A 24,603-nucleotide genomic window follows, 5' to 3' on the forward strand; every position below is an offset into this window, starting at 1 on the left:
TGTTTATTCATTGGGCTTCAGGTTTGATCTCATCAAATTTGGTTCAGATTCAATCATTGGTGTCGGTTCTTCTATCGATCAAACTTCGTCAAGCTCAATTTTAGAGGCACTTATTCCTTTACTAAAGAATTTCTTTTCTAAAAAATGTGCCTTATTGTTGACAAACATCTTTTATTAAGTAGGCAGATAAAAATAATATCCCCTTGTTTCCTTGGGGTATCCTACAAAATTACACTTATCAGACTTAGGACTAAGCTTGTCAGTTTGTAATCATTTAACATAAACTGGACACCCCTAGACCCTAAAGTAAGAGAGGTTTGGTCTACATCCTGACCATATCTCATATGGTGTCTTACTAACTGATTTGCTCAAAATATTATTGAGCACAAAATAGGCTATTTTAAGTGTATACCCAAAAAGAGATCGGCAGAGTTGCAAACCCCATCATAGATCGAACCATGTCCAACAAGGTTCAATTCTTCTTTTTTGAGACACCATTATGCTGTGGTGTCCCTGGAGAGATTCATTGGAAGAGAATCCTATTCTCTCCTAGATATGTTAGAAATTCATTGGAAAGGTATTCACCTCCTCGATCAGATCGAAAAATTTTAATACTTTTTTCAGTTTGTTTCTCTACTTCATTACGGAATCATTTGAATATTTCAAATGATTCGGACTTGTGTTTCATCAAGTAGACGTACCCATACCTAGATAGGTCATTTGTGAATGTGATGAAGTAGCTATACCCTTCTCTGGCACATATGCTCATGGGTCCACATACATCGGTATGTATCAAACCCAGCACATCACTGGCTCGTTCATCTTTTTTAGTAAAAGGTGACTTGATCATCTTTTCAAGCAAACAAGACTTACAGATAGGTAATGATTCATAATCACGTTTATCAAGAATTTCTTCTTGAGCCAATCTGTTTATCCTATTCTTGTTGATATGACCTAGCCTACAATGCCAAAGGTAGGCATCTATGACATCATCTATTCTAGGATGTTTATTTGAAATGTATATTACATTAGGCCTAGATACAATATAGATACCATTGTTCCATTATCCACGTAAAATTGTAACACCATTCAAAATGATATCACAAAAATTTTTCTTTATTGATTTTCATAATTTGAATTGGCCAAAAGATCTATAGAAATAATATTTAAAAGAAAACTAAGATAGTAATGACACTCATTAAGAACAATATACTGAGACTCGAATACAAGCTTGATGATTCTTAAAGCTAGAACTGAAACTGATCTTCCATCTCCAACATTCAGAAATCTCTCGCCTTCTTCAAATCTCCTAGTGACCTGAAGACCCTGCAATGAATTACAAATATGAATAGGACATTCAATATCCAATACCCAGATCATTGTATCTATAAGAGAGAAGTAACAAGATGTTATCACATAAGTACCTTATCCAGCAACTGATTGCTTCTTCTTCTTTGGCCTATTTGGGTCAAGGGAAGTGTTATACTGAGGATAAGTCCTCTTCTAGTGACCCTACTTTTTGCAAAAGAAGCACTCTGCCTGACTTTGATCAGCTTTAAACTTGAGTTTCTGTGATTGACTCCCAACACTAGGCACCTTCTTATTCTTCTTCTTTTTTCTTTTCTTAAAGGGACGATGACTACCCGAAGAAGATCCTCCCACCAGATTCACTGTCTCCTTATGGAGCTGGTGATCTTTCTCAAAAGTCTGTAGCAACCCCAACAGATTGTAGTAGTTGACTACAGGCTTTGTCATTCTGAAATGACTGAGGAACGATAGGTAGGACTTAGGAAGAGAGTTCAGGATCGTATCTTTCTCCAACTGTTCATGCAAAGAAAAACCAAGTTTGCTTAATTTTTTAATTTGCTCAATCATGTACAATACATGATCAGTAACAGATGCATCCTCCCTCATTCGGACATTGAAAATGATGCAACTAGTCTTGTGCTGCTCAATGTCGTTAGGAATACCAAAGAAATTTCTCAACACTTGAAGCATTTCCTCTGGCTGAGCTTCTTCAAACTTCCAACTGAACTCGTCATTCATGGAGGTCCGCATGATGCAACGAACTGTGATGCAATCATTGAGCCATTTCAAATAAGTATCTCAGACCATTCTTCGAGCGTTAGGAGCAGGCTCCTCAGATGTCAAATCCGTTATCACATAAAGGATCAACTCATGCTCCAGGATAATCTTTAATTTCTGATATCAATTATCGAAATTCGGTCCGATAAGCTTCTCACTGTCCAATAGTGATTAGAGTGATAAGTTTGAGGCCATATCTGCACACACAAAGAAAGAACAAAGCCTAATTAGTATATGAATTTATTAATCCTAAAGATTTGGATTTTAGCCTAAAGGTCCTCCCACTATTTTATACGAATTGATAGCCTCTACCTTCAATTCAAAGAATTACCTTAATTTCTTAACGGATACTAGAATCCACATAGACTACATATAGGCCCAAAGATGGCTCAGTCAACCCATATGCACCTATGGGTAGGTTCTCAACCAACTGTTTCTTTAAATAATTTTTAGTATTTAATTTAACTCCAAATTTTATTTCAGTAGGCAATGGGCCTCCACTGAAAGTTTCGGTTAGGTCAAACCATTAACATGAACCTACTCAGTGATTTTACCTAATGAGTGATCAGGCCCGGGGATGGCTCGGTTAACCCAACCATCATCAAATAGTTCATCAGAGTCATAATATGATGAATAATAATTCCATCATTCAGAGAAAACATCAGACGGATGGCGCCTGTAATGTCAATCAGAAATAATGGACCCATTATCACTCACCTTAATGGGAGGCTATGGTCTAGTTATCACAATAACCAGCACATTTTAAGGACCTAATAATTTAGAGGATTTAATCGATTTAGAGAAGAGAAAAGAGAAGAAAAGATCAATCAATAGACCATAATCCTCTCACTGACTTCACCAAGTCACTAAATCAGGTTAGGTCATGCTGATTGAACTGGCATCTAGATTAATCACACTGATCAACCTTAATGACATGGGCTAATTCGAATCACTTAGCGATCTAATCAAAATCTAGTTCACCAAATTGACCAGATAAGTGAGATCGGTGGGAGGGTGTACTAAGCTTGCCTTAGACACCATCAAAATGGCCAGATAAGCCGCTCCCAATTAAAAACCACCAGTCAAAATACCAAGCTTACCTTAGATACCAATTGGTTAACTAGTTTCGATTTGACCAACCTAATGATTCGGGTTCAACCACTGAGCCACAATCAAGGTCCATTTGGTTTAATCAAAGACATGGACTTGACCATCTACAACTATTGTACTAGAGAAACTCTGATTAATCTAATTCAACATTTGGTTAGACTTAATCAATTTCTCTACATGGTAAATCAATTCTTTGATTCTAACCATAGGTCTAACCCAATTAAAAAGAAAGATCTGATTTGAGCTAACCCATGCCCCATATTTTATGCAATATCATTAGATCTAAATCACAATTCTAGATCCAATCAGCTTGATACTTAATTCTCAATTAAATTTTGCAACAACATGGTTAAGGTTTCGAAAATAATTTTCCATATAAACTTTTTGCATCAAATTATAAAATATTTCAAATCAAATCAATTTTTTTTATGATTTTAGATCAAAATAATTTTCATTAAACAAGATTAGATGTAACTAACTATCTTCACAACTTGCATCACATATAACAACACCTAGGGTTTCAAGATCTAGAATTTTGCAAGAAAGTAAGTTTTCTCTTTTTACTTTCTTCTTCATGGGACCTCATAGTGGCACCCCTACATGCTATGAAGAGCACCCCATTGAATAGGAGGAGAGGCCTCATGAAACCCTACATACTCTTATGACCGGAAGCCTGGTGATTACCCAATCCGAGTACTTTGCTGCTCAGAACATCTAATTTAAATAAATAATAATCAGATCTAAAAATAAACTAATTTAGATCTAATCTAAATTATAAATAATCAGATCTAATAATAAAAAATTAGACCTAAAGTCATATTAATTCATATCAAAACAATCTGGCTCCGATACCAGTAGAAGAAAATTTGTGATAGTACAGCATATGTAATTAAAAAATTTTATGCAGCAAAAATAATAGATTAAATATTTTAATCCTAATCATATGTATAAGATCTAATCTTAGACTACTACATCAAGATCTTTGATATAAAAAATATATATTTTAGATCTAAAAATAAAAATCACATCGATCTTATCGATGCTAAAATCTAGATCTAACTATTAGATCTACCATAGAAATCAAAATAAGTTAGAGATCGTTACCAAACAAATTTTAATCTTGATCTTCTCTGATCCAACAATTAGAGTGGATATTTCTTAGGTCACTCACAGTGACATAAAGTTATTTAGCCTCCATAGAAAAATCCACGTGAAGACTGGCGCAGATCAGGGGCTCGGAGATGCTAGTCTGCGAACAACTTCGACAGCTGACCTCTTTCTTCTTCTACAAGCATCTTAGATACTCTAAAGTGATAGAAAATCTAGAGGATGAAGAGAGTAGGAGGAGAAGAGGCTCTAAAAATAAAAAATCTAAAAGAAAATTGATCATGGGATGTTCAAGAGAGGGTTCCCCTTTTTATAGACTAGGAATTAGGACTTTCCAAGAAAGGATGCCATAAATCACTACCTAAACCCCTTTCTGGAATCCCCAAAAATTTCAAAAAAATTATTAGGATGTGGAGAAGAAATTTTGAGTCTCATATACAAAAATATTTCTTAATAAAAATAAGAAAAAAATTAATATGACTCCAACAATATACCATATACAAAAAAAAAATTTCTAGTCTGCATCTTATCTCTAATTTGGATTGCATTCAAATTTGGCAAGAGATAATATTATAACTCATCAACTATAGCCTACCACCCTTGTTGGATCCTCTCTCTTGATGCCAAAAATCATAACCCAAATTCAATTAGACATGGAGAAATTGGCATGGATCCAGATGTGGCGCAAAAGATAAGGATAGAGTCCTAATCTGACTTGGACTCTTCATTTCTAATTCAATTCTAATCCAAATCAAATTTGGATTGAAATCACTGATAGAAATGAATCTAATCTAATTAAAAATTTAAATATATCATCAAATTTCTAATCCAATTAAGAATTAACCGAGTCCAAACTTTGATCGAATCAGGATCAAATTTTCCTTGTAATCGGGTTTGATCATATCAATCCCAATCTGAGTTGAACTGAATCTAATTCAATTAGACTTGTTCCAAAGCTCTTTACATAATCAAATTGAGTCAATTAATAATTTAATTACTAATTAATTCTTTATAAATGATAGATTTTCAGTCCTACTGGGACTCTCCCACAGAGTCCTCATCCAAATAGGACTCTTCACCAGAGTCATAATCCAATTAGACTCTTTAGCCATCAGATCTGACCAAATCTTCTAATGCGTATGATCTCATAGGTTCAAACCTAAGTCAATAGCATAGAAATAATTTTTTATATCAATCGAAGTAATCATCTAGCAATGATGACCCGACGACCGGATGGGTCGAAGTGTTGCAAAGCAACCTTCTAGAACCGACTGGCATATGGTTATCGTATAATTCATCCCTTTGACCCAAATGCTCAAGGTGACTTAGGATTTAACTTTCAACCCTAATTAAGTCGATCATATTGTATTTCAATCTTTCAAATCTATCTTATAGATTATCCTGGTCAAAATTTTGCTAAATTGAAATACACTGATGCATATCTCCTACCAATTCAGAGGGATCAATTCCATCTTGACTCACATACTGACTTGATATATACTTGACTGCACCTAGTATCCTTCCATCACTAAGTTAGAAACTCAGATAGTCCGATACTAAAGTATAGTGAGTTGCTTACAAGTCACCGTGGTGGTCTCAAGTCAGAGGGACACTTATACCCATACCCTTCACAAGATACTCTTGACAGCAGAGTGCTCGGCACATAATCATGTTTGATGCGAATGTACTCTTACATTCCATCTATATGCCATAACAGTATCTCCACACTCCTTGATTAAGAAGACAACCAACTTATATGGCACACAACGATCTACACTTGATATCACTATCGTCCTGGTAATAGCGTATCATTTGGTTGTAAATAATTTTAAGGACTTAATGACAAATCCTCCTTTGTCAATTAACATATATAGTCCTAAAGACTTTATTACAACAAAGGAGTTCAAAGATGGTCAATTTGTAATGAAAATGCTAAATAATTTTTATTAATAAAAATTTATATACAGTTTACAAGATGAGCACAATCATTTAATGATTGGCTTTGGGACATATTTTCCAACAATATATACACTAAAAATACTTTTTGATTGCATTGATTAAGGAAAGATCTGATACCACTATTGGATTTTGGAGAGCACAATGGAACATGAATTTCAAAAATTTTTTCTTGAAACTCAAGTCTTCTGAAAATCTAAAACCCTAGGACCCCCTTAACCATATAGTTAAAATAACTAATAGATATAAAACTCATATGTTGCTCCAGGAATTGATTTTGGTGATCACAAACCATTTGAGGAGACTACTAATGAGTTTTTTATCTTTGGAGAATATTTTAGTGTTGTTTCAGATAGTCTAAAAATTGAGTTTGAAAAGCTCCATTAAGTGTACCAAAGTTGATGTTTCTGCATGTTGAATCTATTTTTGAAGCCTTTTGAAAATGTCAAATTTATTCAAATTCATTTAAGAGCATTTGATAGTATTCTGGTAAGTTTTGGACCTTAAATATATAAAAAACTTGGTTGGAACAAAATGGGGTGACCCAACTGGGTCATCCACTTCCATTGGGTAGCCGGTACGCTCTAGTTTTGGCTTGTGGCACGCAGTGGGACGATGCATGGGTCGACCCTTGAGACCCTGAGACCAAAATGGAGAGTTGGTTTTTTAGACTGGCCAAATGAGGTGACTCATGGAACTTCACAGTCACAGTGGGATAACCCATGGGATGACATATTATGGGCGAACCTCGTAATGGTTAGTTTTCAGTCTATTTTTGGTACATTTAATATGCATTAAACACTCTCCAACGACTCTTAACCGACACTAAGACACTCTCAAGTTCAAATGAAGGCTATAAATACTTTCTAAAGGTGGAAAATCAAACAAGATTTATGCATTCAAGCTCATATTCATGAAAGAGAAAGAAAAACCTAGAAAGAGAGAAAAGAAGTATTCAATCAGCTCACCAACCATTCTCCAGCTACATTCAAGTGTGCCAATTAATTGAGGGTATTTAGCAAAAGCTTCTTCTCCTTAAGTATTATATTTTTATTGCATTTATTGTACTCATTTAAAGAGACTGTTGTGCTGAAATTTCTGTACATTATTCACTTGCTGTTGTATTTTGGGTTTTGTATTTTGGAGGATTTCAAAACTTGGATAGATTGATCCGAACCTGAAATCAGAGTGTTATGGGTGGACTTGTACCTAAAAAATAAGTATTCTTGCTTGGATAGCAAGGGTTGATATTACCCAACGTGTTGTATCTTGAAATCTTTTTAGTGGAATGAATTCCTAAGTAGAAACTTGGGGAGTGGATGTAGGTGCAAGGTTGGCACCGAACCACTATAAATCTTTTATATTTATTGTGCTTGTATCTTTTTATTCATTCACTGTGTTTTATATTTGCTTACTAGTCATTTATGATTGATTTTATTTTCTTAGCTAATCAATTCACTCTACTTAACAAGTATAGCACATTAGTTGAGTGCATTAATCACAAAACTTTTAAAAAAGATCCAATTCATCCCTCCTCTTAGGCTCTGTATTTAGGCAACAAGTGGTATCAGAGCCTGATGATCTAGCCCTTGATTGATTTAACCATCAAGAGCCAAAGATCTACGGTAGCCCAATTTAGCACATCTCTAGTCGAGGGGCAATCCACAAACTGACCTTCACTTTTCAATGGGTCCAACTACACCTATTGAAAAGCTCGAATGAGAATTTTTATCTAAGCACATGGCTATCATATATGGAGTATCATAGTAAATGGACCCCACACACCTACTAAAGTGATTAATGGTGTGTCTCTCCCTAAGTCGGAAGGTGAATGGGATGAATTTGACAAGAAAATGGCTCAGCACAATGCTAAAGCCATGAATATCCTATATTGTGCCTTAGATGCAAAGAAATTTAACCATATCTTTACTTACAATTCAGCTAAAGAAATTTGAGATAGGTTAGAAGTTACACATGAAGGTACAAACCAAGTAAAAGAGTCTAAAATTAATATACTTGTGCACAAATATGAATTATTTAAAATAAAACCTGAAAAGTCTATAACACAAATATTTACTCATTTCACTGACATCATAAATGATCTAAAAAGTCTTGAAAAGTGTTATTCTATCAGTGATCTAGTGAGAAAAATGCTTAGATCTCTACCAAGATCATGGGAGGCAAAGGTCACAGCGATTCAAGAAGTCAAAGACTTAAACACTCTACCTTTGGAGACGTTACTTGGATCCCTCATGACCAATGAGCTGACCATGAAGCAATATTCTGAAAAAGAGACTAGAAGAAAGAAGACAAATTGATAGCTCAAGAAGAAGAAGATTAAAAAAAATTGGAGAACAATGAAGAAGATGAGGACTTAGCTTTAATCATCAAAAAATTCAGATGTTTCATAAGAAAAAGATCAAGAAAAGACCACCAGTTAAGGGGGAGCCGAGTAAAGGAAAAGAAAAAGAGCAGCCCATCATCTGTTATAAATGCAAGAAGTCGGGTCACTTTAGATCAGACTGTCCCCAACTCAAGAAAGGTCAGAAGAAGTTCAAAAAGAAAAAGGCAATGATGGCTACGTGGAGCGACAGTGATGATTCCACCTTAGATGAAGAATCTCATGAAGAAGCCAACCTATGCCTTATGGCATATGAAAATGAGGTAACCCCTGACACTCAAAATAAATTTTTTTATGATGAACTGCAAGAAGCTTTTCTTGAACTTTTGAATGATCTAAGAAAATTAGGATTGAAAAATAAAGATCTGAAATTAAAAAATCAAGCATTAGCTAAAGAAAAAGAAAAAATTGATAGCAAAAATAAAAAATTAGAAATAAAGTATCAAACTCTATTGAAAGAAAAAGAAGAAATTTTAAGCTTAAACAAAACTCTTGTAAAGAAAAATGAGGATCTAAAGGTAGAAGTAACTAAATTAAAATCAATAGTTGATAGATTTACTCTAAGCTCAAATAAACTATAAATGATTATTGACAGTCAAAAAGCAGTGCATGATAAAACAAGAGTTGGATATAATATCTTTAGAAAATAAAAATTTCTAAAAAATATTTTTGTAAATGCATCCATGAGCAAATTGCCAAATATTACTTGTTTTAAATGTGGCATAGTAGGACATAAAGCTTATACATGCTTATCAAACAAATTTGTTGATACAAATATTAAGAAAATATGAGTTCCAAAAGGAACCATTGTGACTAACCCCAAAAGACCCAAGTTAGCTTGGGTACCTAAAGTTAAAACTTGACTTTATGTGTGTAGATGTGTCTTGCATCTCAAGCGACAAAATGAAAGTGGTATTTTGATAGTGGGTGCTCAAGACACATGATAGGTGATGAATCTCAATTCATCACATTGAAAGTTAAAAATAGAGGGATGGTCACCTTTGGAGATAATTGTAAGGGGAAGATTATCGGCATAGATAACATTGGTATCACTCCCTCCACTTGTATTGAAAATATGTTACTTATAGATGGTTGCAAGTATAATCTTTTAAGTATTAGTCAATTATGTGATAAAAATTATAAAGTAGTCTTTGAATCATCTATGAGCATTGTAACTAGTCCTTTTGATGATAGCACTAGATTCATTGGGCATAGGCATGGCAATGTTTATATGGTTGATTTAGATAATTTTTTCATGCAAAACATGCAATGTCTTGTGGCTATGAATGCTAAAATCAATGAGACTAGTTGGCTTCGGTACCATAGGCTTGCAAATATTAGTATGCACACACTATCTAAAATTATTAAAAAGGATTTGATTTTTGGTTTGTCAAAAATAAGTTTTGATAAAGATAAAATTTGTGATGCATGTTAATTAGGTAAACAAACAAGAGCTTCTTTTAAAGCTAAGAACATTGTTTCAACTTCTAAACCTTTAGAACTTTTATATATGGATTTATTTGGTCCTACAAGGACAACTAGTCTAGGAGGTAAAAGATATGGTTTTGTAATTATTAATGACTTTTTGCATTTCACTTGGGTCTTATTTTTAGCATCTAAAAATGAAGCTTTTTCAATATTTTCTAAGTTTTGCTGAAAAATTTTAAATGAAAAAGGTTTACCAATTATTTTAATTCGTAGTGACTATGGCATTGAATTTGAAAACAAAAATTTTAAAAAATTTTATGATGAAAAAAGCATAGATCATAATTTTTCAGTATCTAGAATACCACAACAAAATGTAGTAGAGAAAAAAAATAAGACTCTTAAAGAAATGGCTGGTACCATGTTATGTGAGAGCAAACTCCCAAAGTATTTTTGGATAGAAGCAATCAACACAACATATTACATCTTAAACCATACTTTAGTAAAACCAATTTTAAAGAAAATATCTTATGAATTATGGAAAGGTAGAAAATCTAACATAGGATATTTTCATATTTTTGGTTGCTGCTGTTTTGTTTTAAATAATGACAAAGATAGCTTAGGTAAATTTGATGCTAAATCTGATGAAACTATCTTTCTTGGCTATTCTATTTCTAGCAAAGCTTTTAGAGTATTTAATAAAAGAACACTAGTAGTGAAAGAGTCAATTCATGTAGTTTTTGATGAAGCTAATGATCTTCCATCAAGAAAGAGAGAGGATGCTGATGATGCAGGTATCATAGAAGAAGAAATGAAAGAGCTCACCATAAATGACTCAAATGAGTGAAACGAAGAACAGGTGGAAGAAAAATATGAGGATGAAAGCATCAATGATCAAAATATTCAAGAACAACCTCAAGATTTAAGTAATCTTCCAAGAGAATGGAGGTATGTCCATAATCATCCCAAGGAACTAATCATTGGTGATCCAGCACAAAGGGTAAGAACTCGATCCTTTCTTAGAGATGTATGTAATTATGTAGCTTTTGTTTCACACCTAGAACCTAAAATAATAGAAGAAGCTGAATAGGACCATAATTGGATAATTATTATGCAAGAAGAGCCAAATCTATTTGAAAGAAATAATGTATGGACTCTTGTTACTAGACCTAAAAATAATCCAATAATCAAAACAAAATGGGTATATAAGAATAAATTAAATGAAGATGATAATGTAATCAGAAATAAAGTAAGATTAGTTGCTAAAGGATATAATCAACAAGAAAAAATTGATTTTGATGAAACATTTGCACCTATTGCTAGACTAGAAGCCATAAGAATGCTGCTTGCTTATGCATATTTCATGAACTTCAAATTGTTTCAAATGAAAGTTAAAAATATTTTTTTAAATGGTTATATTGCTGAAGAAGCATATGTAGAGCAACCCTCAGGCTTTAAAAATCATAAATATCTAGATCATATATTTAAGTTAAACAAAGTATTGTATGGTTTAAAACAAACCTCTAGGGCTTGATATGAAAGATTAAGTAAGTTCTTACTAGAAAATAGTTTTTCAAGAGAAAAAGTGGATACAACTCTTTTTATAAAAAGAAAAGATGAAGAAATTCTAGTTACACAAATATATGTTGATGATATTATATTTGGGTCTACTAATGAAGCTTTGTGCCAAGAATTTACCAAGCTCATGCAGGGAGAGTTCGAGATGAGCATGATGGGAGAACCCACTTTCTTCTTTGGACTCCAGATCAAGCAAATGAAGGAAGGGATCTCCATCATCCAAAGTAAGTACACAAGAGAACTATTAAAAAAATTTAGAATGGAGAGCTCCAAAAGTGTAAGTACTCCTATGACCCCTTCCTGTAAATTAGATAAAGATGAATATGGCAAGAATATTGATTCAAAGCTTTATAGAGGCATGATAGGCTCTTTGTTATATCTTATTGCTAGTAGACCTGATATAATATTCAGTACATATATGTATGCTAGATTTCAGTCAAATCTTAAGGAATCTCACTTAAATGCTGTTAAAAAAAATTTCAAATACTTAAAAGGAACACAAAACCTAGGACTTTGGTTTTCTAAGCAATCTTTTGTTGATTTAATAGGTTACTCAGATGCAAATTTTGCTAGATGTAGGTTAGATAGAAAAAGTACTAATGAAACTTATCAATTTCTAGAAGTGAACTTAATCTCTTGGTTTAGCAAGAAATAAAATTCGGTAGCATTGTCTACTACCGAGGCCGAATACATTGCAGCTGAAAGTTGCTGTGCTCAAATCTTGTGGATTAAGCAACAGCTCATAGATTTTGAAATTGAACTTAAAAATATTCTCATAAGATGTGACAATACTAGTGCTATTAATTTGATCAAAAATCCAATCTAACACTCTAGGTCAAAACATATTAAAATTAGACATCACTTTATAAGAGAACATGTTCAAAGTAATGATGTAGCACTTCAATACATAAGTACTGAAAAGCAATTAGCTGATATTTTCACTAAAGCATTAAATAAAAATAGATTTAATGAAATTAGAAAAAAATTAGGCATCTTAGATCCTTTTGCTTGATCCTTCATCATAGTTCCTCTCTCAAAATCCATCCTACATTCCATGACTTCATCATCTTGATTTTGGCAGGCATCTATCTTTTTTTTTTGAGAATTATTTCAAGTCAATTAAAGTCATTAGTATTATTCGGATATGATCTTGGATTTTTTTTCATGGAAATTCTCCATCAAAAATCATACCAAAATTTACCTGAACTCTACATGGTCATCTTAAGTCGATACAAGTCTTTCCATTTTTTTTTGATTTTTTTCTTATTTTTGAATTATTTTCTTATCACCTGAATTTTCTCTGGATGGGACTACCCATGGGACGTCCTAATTGATCAGGTAAGTGGATTTTGTATAGGCCGACCCGTTTAATTTTCTTACTTAAAACCTAAGTGGGGTGACTCAATTACTATGCTTCTTCCTTCTCTTCTCGTCCCATATTGAAATCCTTCTCCAAACTCTCCACCGGCCACAATCTCCCAAATCCATCCCCTTATCCACCCAAAAATCTTTGATTTCTACCTCAAAATCTAGGGTAAACACATCCTCTCAGCATATCTTTGATCAAAACCCTCTCATTCTAGCTCTCCATCAAACCCTTAAGCCCTAATCTCTAAAATCCAAAACAATCACCTCAAAATCTCTTACTTCTGTTCATTTCCATCTATCTTTCACCCTTCTCTACTCTCTTGGTCGGTTCTCTTGCTCTCATTGGGACAATGGCCCCTAAGAGGTGGCTATCACAAAGAAGGAAGTCTGTGAGGCCTTTGAAAGCTGAAGAAAGAAGGAAGAGGACTGCTCAAGTTTCAGTTCAAGCCTCTCCTCTCATAACCCCAAGTATGATCCCTCTATCTGCAAGAAAGGTTGCCTTGGGAAGAAATATTGATTTTCAGTTCTTAAGAAGTGATGGATTTACTATTGGTAAAAAATTAATCAAACAAGGGTGGAGATTTTTCTGTAGTTTGTCTGAGCCCGTGTACATTGATCTGGTCAAGGAGTTTTATTCTAATCTAGTTTTCACTGATGGGGTTCTAAGATCAATAGTTAAGGGTGTCCAAATTATACTAAATGCTCCTAGGCTTGGTAGACTTCTTCAGATACCCTGTAAAGGTAGTTGCCTCGATGAGCTTCCAAGGAAAGAAATCGAGCTCAGGACCATTTTAGGAAGAGAGGATGTGGAGTGGTTTATGAAAATTTAGGCTAAAGATTTGAATGTGAAGATAAGATTGCTCCACCACATGATTTCCAAGATCATCTTTCCTAGAGAGGGAAGATATGATTTGATGACTGGTCGAGACATCTGTTTGATGCATCATGCAGTCTTTGAGTCACCACTAAATCTGCCATTCCTGATGATTGATGCCATGAGAGCATTCTTGAATAGATCCAAGGCTACCTTGCCCTATGGAATAGCTCTGACAGTGATATTTAGGGAGTCTAGTGTGTGCTTTGAGGGGAAGGTTGTTTGAAGATTATTAAACACTGACACCTACAACGACCACTCCCTTCAATGTATAGGTTTTATCAGAGTGGATGGTCATTGGACCAAAGGTCGAGGAGTTGCAGTCGAGGAGGAGGAGGAGCATGATGAGGGGGAGCATCCCTCATCACCACCTCAGCCCAGGCAGAGCCCTGATGTTCACTTTATATCAGAGCTTGAGGCAGGACCCTCAGTTAGTGCACCACTGTCTATGAGCCATGCTGTGCCATCATCACTTAGATTGGGGGAGGATGAGATGGGACTGTTAGCTGAGTGAGTAGCAGGTATTCTCTCCATCCAGCAGCAGCAGTTTTAGGAGCAGGTTCTTCAGCAGCTTCAACAGTTTCAGTAGTATCAGCAGTAGATTCTTCAGCAGATGCAGCAGCAGCAGAATCACCCACCTCAGTTGAGTTTTTTTTTTGTCTCTTCTTCAGATCTCTCAGTCGTATCAAACATTTCTTCCTTGGTACAGCTATTATCTGATCTGAGCTCCAGATTGGAGAGTGTAGAGAGCTCTATGCTTAGGTTTAGTGGTAGGATCTTTGATATTGAGAGGAAGATAAGACTGATACTGGATTCACTATCAACAGGAACGAGCACATCAAGCAGCTCTTCACCTCAGTTAGCTGATCTAGCTCGAGAGGTTGAGAGACTCCATAGCCAGCTTCGATCGATACTTGAGTTGATCTGGGTTGATATCAGAGACTTGAGGGACTTTGTTTCTTCTGATCTTGAGGGGCTCAGAGTTTCAATGAGAGGAGTCCTATCCCAGTTAGATGCCTTAGGACTCAGCTTCAGTCCAGACCCTCTGTATCTAGTGAGCCCACTTTTGTTCAGCCTATCGCCTTCCGTCCTCCGACATCTTTTACTCGGACCAGACCATCCAATCGAGGTCGAGGCTAATTCTATTTCAATTGTTATGATCTTAAGCTTGATACCCATGCTATCTGATCTGATCATTTTATATTAGCAGTTTTAGGTTACATACTACTTAGTTGTTGTATTTTATTTTAGTAGTTGAATGTATGAGAGCCTTATGCTCATAGATATATATTATGACTTGATCATTGTAATGAATGAATATACTTGACTCTTATAACCTCTTATTTTGTTGTAATTAATGTATGAGATTATCTATTATCATCACTTTGTATGGCCAACTTCTGTTTATATGTGAGTGATTGAATGTCTGTTACATTTAAAATTACTTTGATACCTAGTGTACCACCATAGCTCATTAAAAATCTTATTCTCTCTAGTCCGTTTTTGATGATATCAAAAAGGAGGAGAAGGTAGTCTATCTTGAATTTTTGTGAATTTTCTTAAATTTTACTCTAATACGTCCATTTTTTGCTTTGATATGTCTATCTTTACTTCCATTTTGATATTTTTGCAAAATGCTCTGATACATCTATTTTTGATTTTGCAAAATGCTCTGATATATCTATTTTTGGTTCTTGTTTTGATACTTTCATCTTTGCTTTGATACCAAAATAAGGAAGAGACAAAGAAAGATTCTTTTTATATACATATTGCTCTAATACTAAAAGCAAGGAAGAGAAAAAGAAAATTTTTTAAGAACCATTTTTGCTCTGATAACAAATATAAGAAAAGTTTTTATAGCTTGATCAATTTTTATACAAGAAAGGAGAAAATTTTTTTCAAAATGGTCAAAATGGTTACTTTCATTTTTTTCATATAAGAAAGGAGAGAATTTTGCTGATTAGAAATAATTTTTGAAAATTTTTAATATGTTCACAAATAATTTTCAGCAAAATGAAAATGTACGATTTAAAATATCACAACTTGTTGATAATATATATCTCATGATATTCTATGCATAATCTTTGGCATGTTCTTACAAGTGCTTTACAAACTCAATCCCTTGAGCTTTATGGATCTTTTTTTTTGAACACTCAAATATTTTATCATCATCAAAAAAGAAAAGATGGTTGCTCCAAGATTTGATTTTGATGATCATAAATCATTTGAGGAGGCTACTAATGAGTTTTTTGTCTTTGAAGAATATTTTAGTGTTATTTCAGGTAGTCCAAAAATATTGAATTTGAAAAGCTCTATCAAGTGTGCCAAAGTTGATGTTTCTGCAAGTTGAAGCAATTTTTGAAGCCTTTTGGAAGTGTCAAATTGATTTAAATTTATTTAAGAGCATTTGGTAGTGTTCTGGTAAGTTTTAGACCTTAAATGTATGAAAAATTTGGTTGAAATAAAATGAGGCGATCCAACTGGGTCATCTCCTTCTATTGGGTAGCCAGCATGCTCTATTTTTGGCTTGTGGCATGTAGTGGGACGACCCATGGATCGACCCCTGAGACCCTGAGACCAAAACAGAGAGTCTATTTTTCAGACTGGCCAAATGAGGTGACTCATGGGACTTTCTAGTCACAGTGGGACAACCTATGGGATGATCCATTCTGGGTGAATCTCGTAACGGCTAGTTTTCAGTCTATTTTTGGTGCATTTAGTGTACATTAAACACTCTCCAAAGGCTCTTAACCAACACTAAGACACTCTTAAGTTCAAATGAAGGCTTCAAAAATCAAACAAGATTTATGCATTCAAGCTCACATTCGTGAAAAAGAAAGATAAACCTAGAAAGAGAGGAAAGAAGCATTCAATCAGCTCACCAACCACTCTCCAGCTGCATTCAAGTATGCCAATTAATTGAGGGTGTTCAGCAAAGGCTTCTTCTCCTTCAGTATTATATTTTTATTATATTTATTATGCTCATTTAAAGGGACTGTTGTGATGAAATTTCTATACACTATCACTTATTATTGTATTTTGAGTTTTGAGTTTTGGAGGGTTTCAAAACTCGGATAGGTTGATCCGAACCTGAAATTGAAGTGTTAGTGGGTTGGCTTGTACCCAAAAAATAAGTGTTCTTGCTTAGATGGCAAGGATCGGTGTTATCCGACGTGTTGTATCTTAAAATTCTTTTAATGGATTGAATTCTCAAGTAGCGACTTGGGGAGTAGATGTAGGTGCAAGGTTGGCATCGAACCACTATAAATCTCTTGTATTTGTTGCGCTTGCATCTCTTTATTCATTCATTGTGCTTTACACTTGCTACTAGTTATTTGTTGTTGATTTCATTTTCTTAGCTAATCAATTCACTCCACTCAACAAGTATAGCACATTACTTGAGTGCACTAATTACAAAAATTTTAAAAAAGACCCAATTCACCCCCCCTCTTGGGCTCCATATCTGGGCAACATCATACCTATTAAGTTGATGAAGAAAGGGAAGAAGCCGGTAATCAATTTCACAAGACCCCAAAGTGTGAGTCCTCCAACATTGATCGACACAGGAAGTTGATCAAAAAATTGCTTCGATAGAACCTTATCTTTGAACTGCTTCACCAATTGAGCCTCTTAGCCTAACCCGAACTAAGACCCCTCTCAAATGAACCCTTAGCTTTTCTTCCTCACTTTCTTCACTCTCTAAATCACCTCCTACTCTTTTCACTCTCTAAACCTCCTACCTCTTCCTAAGCCTTATCTTAAAATCAACAGACTTATCTTAATAAAAGAACTGTCCTAACAAGACAAGGAGAGAGAGGGATTGATTTTGTCTGAGAATTTTAGTGCCTTGGACTCTTGGAACGAGTTCTATTTATAGGAGCAGAAGGGGCACAGAAAATGGGTTAGATATGCCTCTTGATGTGTCCCTCAAATCAGCATATCAGAAAATTAAGGTACTTATTTGAGAATGATCCTTAATTTTTAGATACATTGATTTAGGTTATGCTCGCATCTACCTGCAATCGGATAAGTTTTCAGTACCCTTTTTTAAATTAGAATATTTTTAATTTTGCCACCTAGAAAGCTCTTCGAATGAGGCTTCTGATGGCATAAATTTTGAGGTATGACTATATCCCAATGAGAACAAATTCTGATGTGAAGTCACGACTCCTTGTGTTACTTCATCCCACATGTGCCAAGAATTTAGGGGTGTTTGACACCCCATCTGGCTATGGCAAACTTTAAAGTTTGTGCCACCCAGATAGAAGACTGAGGTCTCCACATGGGTCTTAGTTTTAGATTAAAAGGATTTTTAAAACCTCTTAACCAAACCAAATAATTCAGCATATAAATTTTCTGTGGCATCCCATCTATTTTTGGCATCCATTCAAAACTCCATGTAATTTTAAATAAAAATCTTGATCTTATCAAAATTCAAGGGGCATGAAAAGATTTCCTTATCTATCTAAAAAATAACTTAAAATAATTGATTAACATGCAGAAGGACTCTGGTCTTTTTTCACGTAACTTTTATTTCGTCACACAAATGTGGCATGCCCAGAGTCCAAGCCTCTTTGGACTCTTTGACATGGGCATGGATTGTAAGGTTTGGTGTCAAGATGGAAGCATGGATTTCAAAGCAATTATTATAAAATCATAAAACCAAAACCTAACTCCAAGATCACCTTATCAGAATTTAAACCATATAATATGCATTAATATCATAAAAGCCATGGAGAAAATAGATAAGACCAAGTCAAGGGGGCACCAACTCCCATCCATGCGCCATGTGGCACATGCGCATGGATTTAAATCCACATGCCAAGAGAGAGACTCTTAGGCATGTGGTTCCCTGGTTTTTGGCACCCAACAGCAAGCCCAATCAAAATACTTCAAACCTATTTCAAGATCAAATCCAATTTGGCTCAAATTGATTCTAAATTAGCCCAAATCGGAACCCGATTCGAATCCGATTCGAATCTAGATGCTAGGGTTTGCAACATGTGCTAGCATGTTCAACTTGCAAACATGGTTTAATCAAATTAAACCCATGATCAATTCTCTTTGTGTGTAACCCATTGGGTTCCACATCTAGCCAGCAGTGAGTCCAGGTGCAATTTAACCTAATTTGGTTAGAACACAATCGAGCCGATTTAGGTCAAATCAAGCTGACCCGTTTCGATCAATCAGAATAGCTTCTAATTAATGATCGAATTAAACTCTTTAATTTCATCAAACTCACAAGACATGATTGACATCTAGCAACGTATCATATCTACCTAGAAGATATAGAATTTTGATGGAAATACCAAAAATACCCTTCAGTGGAAAATTATCGTGCAACTTGATCTTACGATCATCCTGCATCCCGAATATAAGTTTGGATATGGAAAAATATCAAACCCAATTTTATATTCATATTTCTTTCGATCAGATAATAATGATTTAATTTATGAAATATTAAAAACTATTTCTAATTTTTTATAATGCTCTGATCAAAATCTTCTTGAATCATTATTCGATCAAAGCAGATAGGATGCGATCTCCTCTTACTAGGAGTGATCATTTCCATATTGACCTACTCACAACCTTCATAAGTAATCCACCATATCCAAAACACCCCGTACATGATTAAATCATGAATGAGTATGATCCAAAATATGGATTCATGCTTATAAGGTTCTATGGCAGTCTCAGATCAAAAGATTTACATGCATAATTCCCACTATGAGAAATATCTGTTGACATGCAGATAAGACTCCATTAGATGTTCTTTAATTGGATCAATTCAGTGAACTCATTCTCTAATGAGCACTTACATCCTTATATTAGTGTCATACATAAGTAATTGTGAGATCAATTATCCTCTCCACTGAGCATACACAGGATGTACCAGTCTTATCGAAAATATTGATCCCCTACTCAATGTTCCATCGATTAGGAATATTTAAAATTAGGGTTTTAAGATTTTAGGTCTCACTGGTATGATCGCATCATAATCCTAAAATCATAGCCCTAATTTATGGGGTTCATCATAATCAAAAATAAGACACAGCATATGATGAACTAAATGCCTTTATTTATTTAAAACATCAGTACATGAGTTGTCGGGAGACAAAAGAATATCCATCAAATTACACATTTTGATTGGCTTATAGGGCATATTCCTTTCATGGATAAGGCTTGGGGATGCCCAAACTTGGTTACCTCCTTTAGGATTGATCCAATTAGAATCCTAGATAAATAGGTAAGCGCAATCAAACAAAGTTTAAGCCAAATCTAATTTGGCTAGGAGCATGAGTTAGCCAATAAGTGTTAGCTTGTTAATTATCCACCCAATTAAATTCAATTAACCCATAAAAATAAATCCAAGTGATTCTTTGATCAATTTCTTGATATGTGTGATCCATTGGGTTCCACATCTATTTGGTAGTAGGTCTAGATGCATGTTAACCAAGTTAGATTAGAACTGGTCTAATCAATTTAGGTCAAATCACATGCCGACCCAAGTTGTCCAATTAGAAATCTTTCTAATTGACTCATGAATTAAACTTTTTAATTCATAAAAACCTACAAAGCAAGATTAATGTCTAGCAACGTATCATTCCTATCCAAAAGATGTGAAATTTGATAAAAATTTCAAAAATACCCTTCAGTGGCAAGTTACCATGTAATTCAATCCTTCAATCAACCTTCATCCCGATTAAGTGATGGATATAGAATTAAGTCAAACCCTAATACTTATTCATGTGGATTTCATCCTACTAATGAAGACTCGATTAAAGAAACATTGAAACCATTTCTAATCTTCTTCTGCTTTGATCAAAGATTTTCGAGTCATCATTTGTTGAGATAGTTTAGGATGACAACTCCTCTTACAAGAGTGATCGATTCCTTGTCGGTCGAATTCATGATCTTTATACACTATTCACCATAGTAGGAACACCTTGTTCATGTCTTAGTCATGAGTGAGTATGAACTAAAATATGGGTTCATGTGAATAAGATCTCATGATGGTCTCAAGTCCAAGGATCAGTTGCACAACTCCCATTTAGAGAACCTTCTTTTGACATATAAGGATTCTATATGAAGTTCTCTTTTAGTAGGTCAATTTAGTGAACGTATTACCTAATGAGCACCCACATCCTTGTATTAGTATCTTACACAAGTGGCTTGTAAGATCGGTCATCTTCTCCATTGAGCATACATAGGACATGCCAGTCTGTCCGAAATATTGATCCCTGACTCAATACTACTATGACTAGGAATGATTTTAGATTAGAGGTTTAAGGTTTTGAGTCTTACAAGCATGACCACTTCATGACCCCAAAACTATTGCCCTAATCTATAAGATTTATCATTATCTTTTAAATATAGAGAGATACAACTGTAAATGATGAATCAAAGAATACCTTTATTAATATATAAATGTCAATACATGAGTTAGGATTTTACAAAGATAAGTGCTATCAAAATACAAATTTGATTGGCTTTAGGGTACCTATCTTTCAAGAATATGTAAGTATCTTTCAGGAGGATGGGAGACCCTACTTAATCTACAAGGTGGAGGGGGTACCATATCTACTAGCTCACTGTTGGGTTTGCGTTCTTGGACTCGATGCTCTTTAGAGACTTTCTCTTCGAGCTTAATCTTCCTCCCACTACCTCCATCTTGGATAATTTTTTTTTAAGAAGATAGTATGACAGCTCATAATCACATTATGATCCTCAGAAAGATAGAAGTAATATCCCATGGATTCTTTAGGATACCCTATAAAATGAGCCTTAAATGATTTAGCCTCTAACTTGTCCGCCTGCTGTCACTTGACATTGGCTGGACATCCCCAAATCTTGATGTAACCAAGAGTTGTCTTCTTACCATGCCATAACTCATATGGTGTAGTAGGAATAGATTTAGAGAAAATCTTATTCAAAAGATGAATAGCAAAAAGCAATGCATGTCCCCAAAGAAAAATAGGAAGATCTGTGAAGCTCATCATGGACTAGACCATATCTAATAGGGTTTGATTCCTCTTTTCGGATACCCCATTAAGCTGAGGCATCTTTGGAGGTGCCCATTATGAGACTATGTTGTTATCTTTGAGATAGACTTGAAATTTTTCACTAAGGTATTCCTCTCCTCGATCTGATCGAAGAACCTTTATAGATTTTTTGATCTACTTCTCTGCTTCATGTTTGAACTCTTTGAATTTTTCAAAAGTCTCAGACTTGTATCGCATCAAGTACATAAACTCATACTATGAGAAATCATCGGTAAAGGTTATGAAGTAGATGTAGCCACACCTGACCTTAACATCAAATGGACCACACACAACATTGTGCACCAGGGCTAATATCTCAGTGGCCCTTTCTCCGTATCCCACAAAGGGCAGCTTGGCCATCTTTCTTTGAAGACATGACTCACAAACTGGATAAGACTCGAAAGTCAATAGCCTAAGAAGGCCTTCTTTCTTCAGTTTGTTAAGTTTATCCTCTTCGATATGGCCTAGCCTAAGGTACCATAGATACTTTTGGCTAATCCTATCTCTAAGTCTCTTAAATACTATGACATTCACAACTTGCTCATTAATATTAACACACTCGCATCCACATGCAAATAATAAAGTCTATTAATTAAGAAAGCATGTGTAATAACTTTATTTTCAAAATAAATTGTACACATATCTTTATTGAAATTGAAATTGTAATTATCTTATGCCAACACTGACACAAAAATTAGATTTCTACCAGTTATAGGTACAAAATAATAGTCTTTCAAAATTAAACTAATTCATAATGGTAGTCACAGAGGGTAGGTCCCAACGGTCATAGCAGCAACTCTTGCTCCATTGCAAACTCAAAGAGTGATCTCACATTTCCTCAACCCTCTAACTTCTTCCAAACTCTGTATAGAAGTACACAAGTGAGCACTTGAACTAGAATTTAGAACCCAACTAGAAGAAGAGAAAATCATTAGATTAGTTTTAATTATGAGCAAATCAGATGTACCTTCAGATGGCGCATCCTTCTTCCTGTTCTTCACACTTGTCAGGTACACAGGATAGTTTCTTCTCCAGTGGCCTTTGACATTACAATGGAAACACTTTCCCTTGTCACTGATCTTCTTTGGAACCTCCTTCTTAGGTCTGCTATCACTCTTCTGCTTCTTTGCAAGCTTCTTCTTCTTTTTTAAAGAAGATTTTCTCTTTGAGAAAGCCTGCTCCATAGAAAGAATCGAGTCTCTTGAACCTTTCAAGGTGCCCTCAGCTGTCACCAACTTATTTAACAACTCAAACAATGTGCTATCAATCTTATTCATATGATAATTCATCAGACAAGGTGCTATTAATCTTATTCATATGATAGTTCATGATGAACTATCCAAATGAATCAGAAGGAGATTGCAGGATCAGATCCACCTGTAATTCTTTGTCCATCATCATCCCAAGCTTTTGAAGCTCTTCGATGTCCTTGATCATTGTCAAACAACGATTATTAATGGAATATCCATCACATATCTTTGCTCTGAAAAGTCTGTAAGAGATCTTAAAATGAGCCATATGACTCTGCTCATCATACAATACTTGCAGGTGAGTCAACATGTTCTTGGCAGTCCTCATATCTCCATGCTGGTGTTGAAGATCATTGGACATAGATGCAAGAATATAGCACCTAGCTCTATTGTCTTATTCTATCCACTTTTCAAGTGTGGCTCATTGATTAGGAGATGGATGAGCTGGTAACACAGGCATATCTTGATCGAGGATATGAATCAACATTTCAAAATTGAGAACAATTCTCATGTTTTGGAGCCAGTCTTTGTAGCTTGTCTTGGTCAACCTATTGGTGTCAAAGATTCAGGCTAAAGGGTTGAAACTTGATGTGGTTATTTGTTGAGAGAATAGTTTCTAATTAGATGTTTATACTTGTTAAAAATTTATTCTAGCAACTTTAAAAATAAACAAGGCTCCCACTATTGTTTCAAACCTTCCACACTCCTCGGGTGGAGAAATGAAAATCTATATGTTATTGATTTCTAGTGGGTACTGCAGTCCCACTGATTTATATACACCAAACTTAATAGTTATTGATGAGCACAAACCAATAAGTGGACAACATCTTATCTATTGCTACATTAAGTAAGATGCAACGGGTTCGGTCTCTAAGTCCTATGGCCTCACCTAATAGTTATTGGTACATTTCTTAGTTAAGTCAGACTCACCGTTCATACAAAGCTATCATTGGATCCTTCACTTAATAGTTATTGGGCCTAACCCCATCTTTATCTCAGGGCATCCAATGTCAGTAGAGTGGTTGTGCCTTCCTAATACAACCAAACCACTGTAACCAGTCGAGAATGATCAATGCCAGGAAGGCACCCACATCTCTATAATGGTTGAAGACCGCTAGACTTAATATTTAGTGAGAAGATTTAGGTTTAGATCTCATCTAAGTCAGCACATCTGATGTCTGATTGATCAGATTTAGGTCAGCATAATCTCATGTTTGACTAACCTAGTTAGCATTGGTGAACACGAATGACTAAGCAAACTTATTCAATCCTTAATCGACCAAATTGGTCAGGTAAGTAAGATCGTGGGAGGGTATGCCAATTTTTGCCTTAGACATCATCAAAATGGTTAGACAAGCATGCTCTAAATTAAAAACCATTGATTGAACTACCAACTTACCTTAGACA

The 24,603-nt window shown here is 34.9% G+C and overlaps 1 long non-coding RNA gene across 1 annotated transcript; it reads right to left on the bottom strand.

The window, feature by feature from the left end:
• Window positions 1-1,150: 1,150 nt before the first annotated feature.
• LOC140854230 (uncharacterized) lies at window positions 1,151-4,488 on the bottom strand. Its single transcript, XR_012137361.1, has 3 exons — window positions 4,300-4,488; window positions 1,425-2,282; window positions 1,151-1,326 (listed from the first exon to the last, which is right to left on the bottom strand). It is a non-coding gene; the product is annotated as an uncharacterized lncRNA (long non-coding RNA).
• Between the last annotated feature and the right edge of the window lie 20,115 nt (window positions 4,489-24,603).

Source organism: Elaeis guineensis, chromosome 16 (assembly GCF_000442705.2).
Source record: "Elaeis guineensis isolate ETL-2024a chromosome 16, EG11, whole genome shotgun sequence".
Lineage (NCBI taxonomy): Eukaryota > Viridiplantae > Streptophyta > Magnoliopsida > Arecales > Arecaceae > Elaeis > Elaeis guineensis.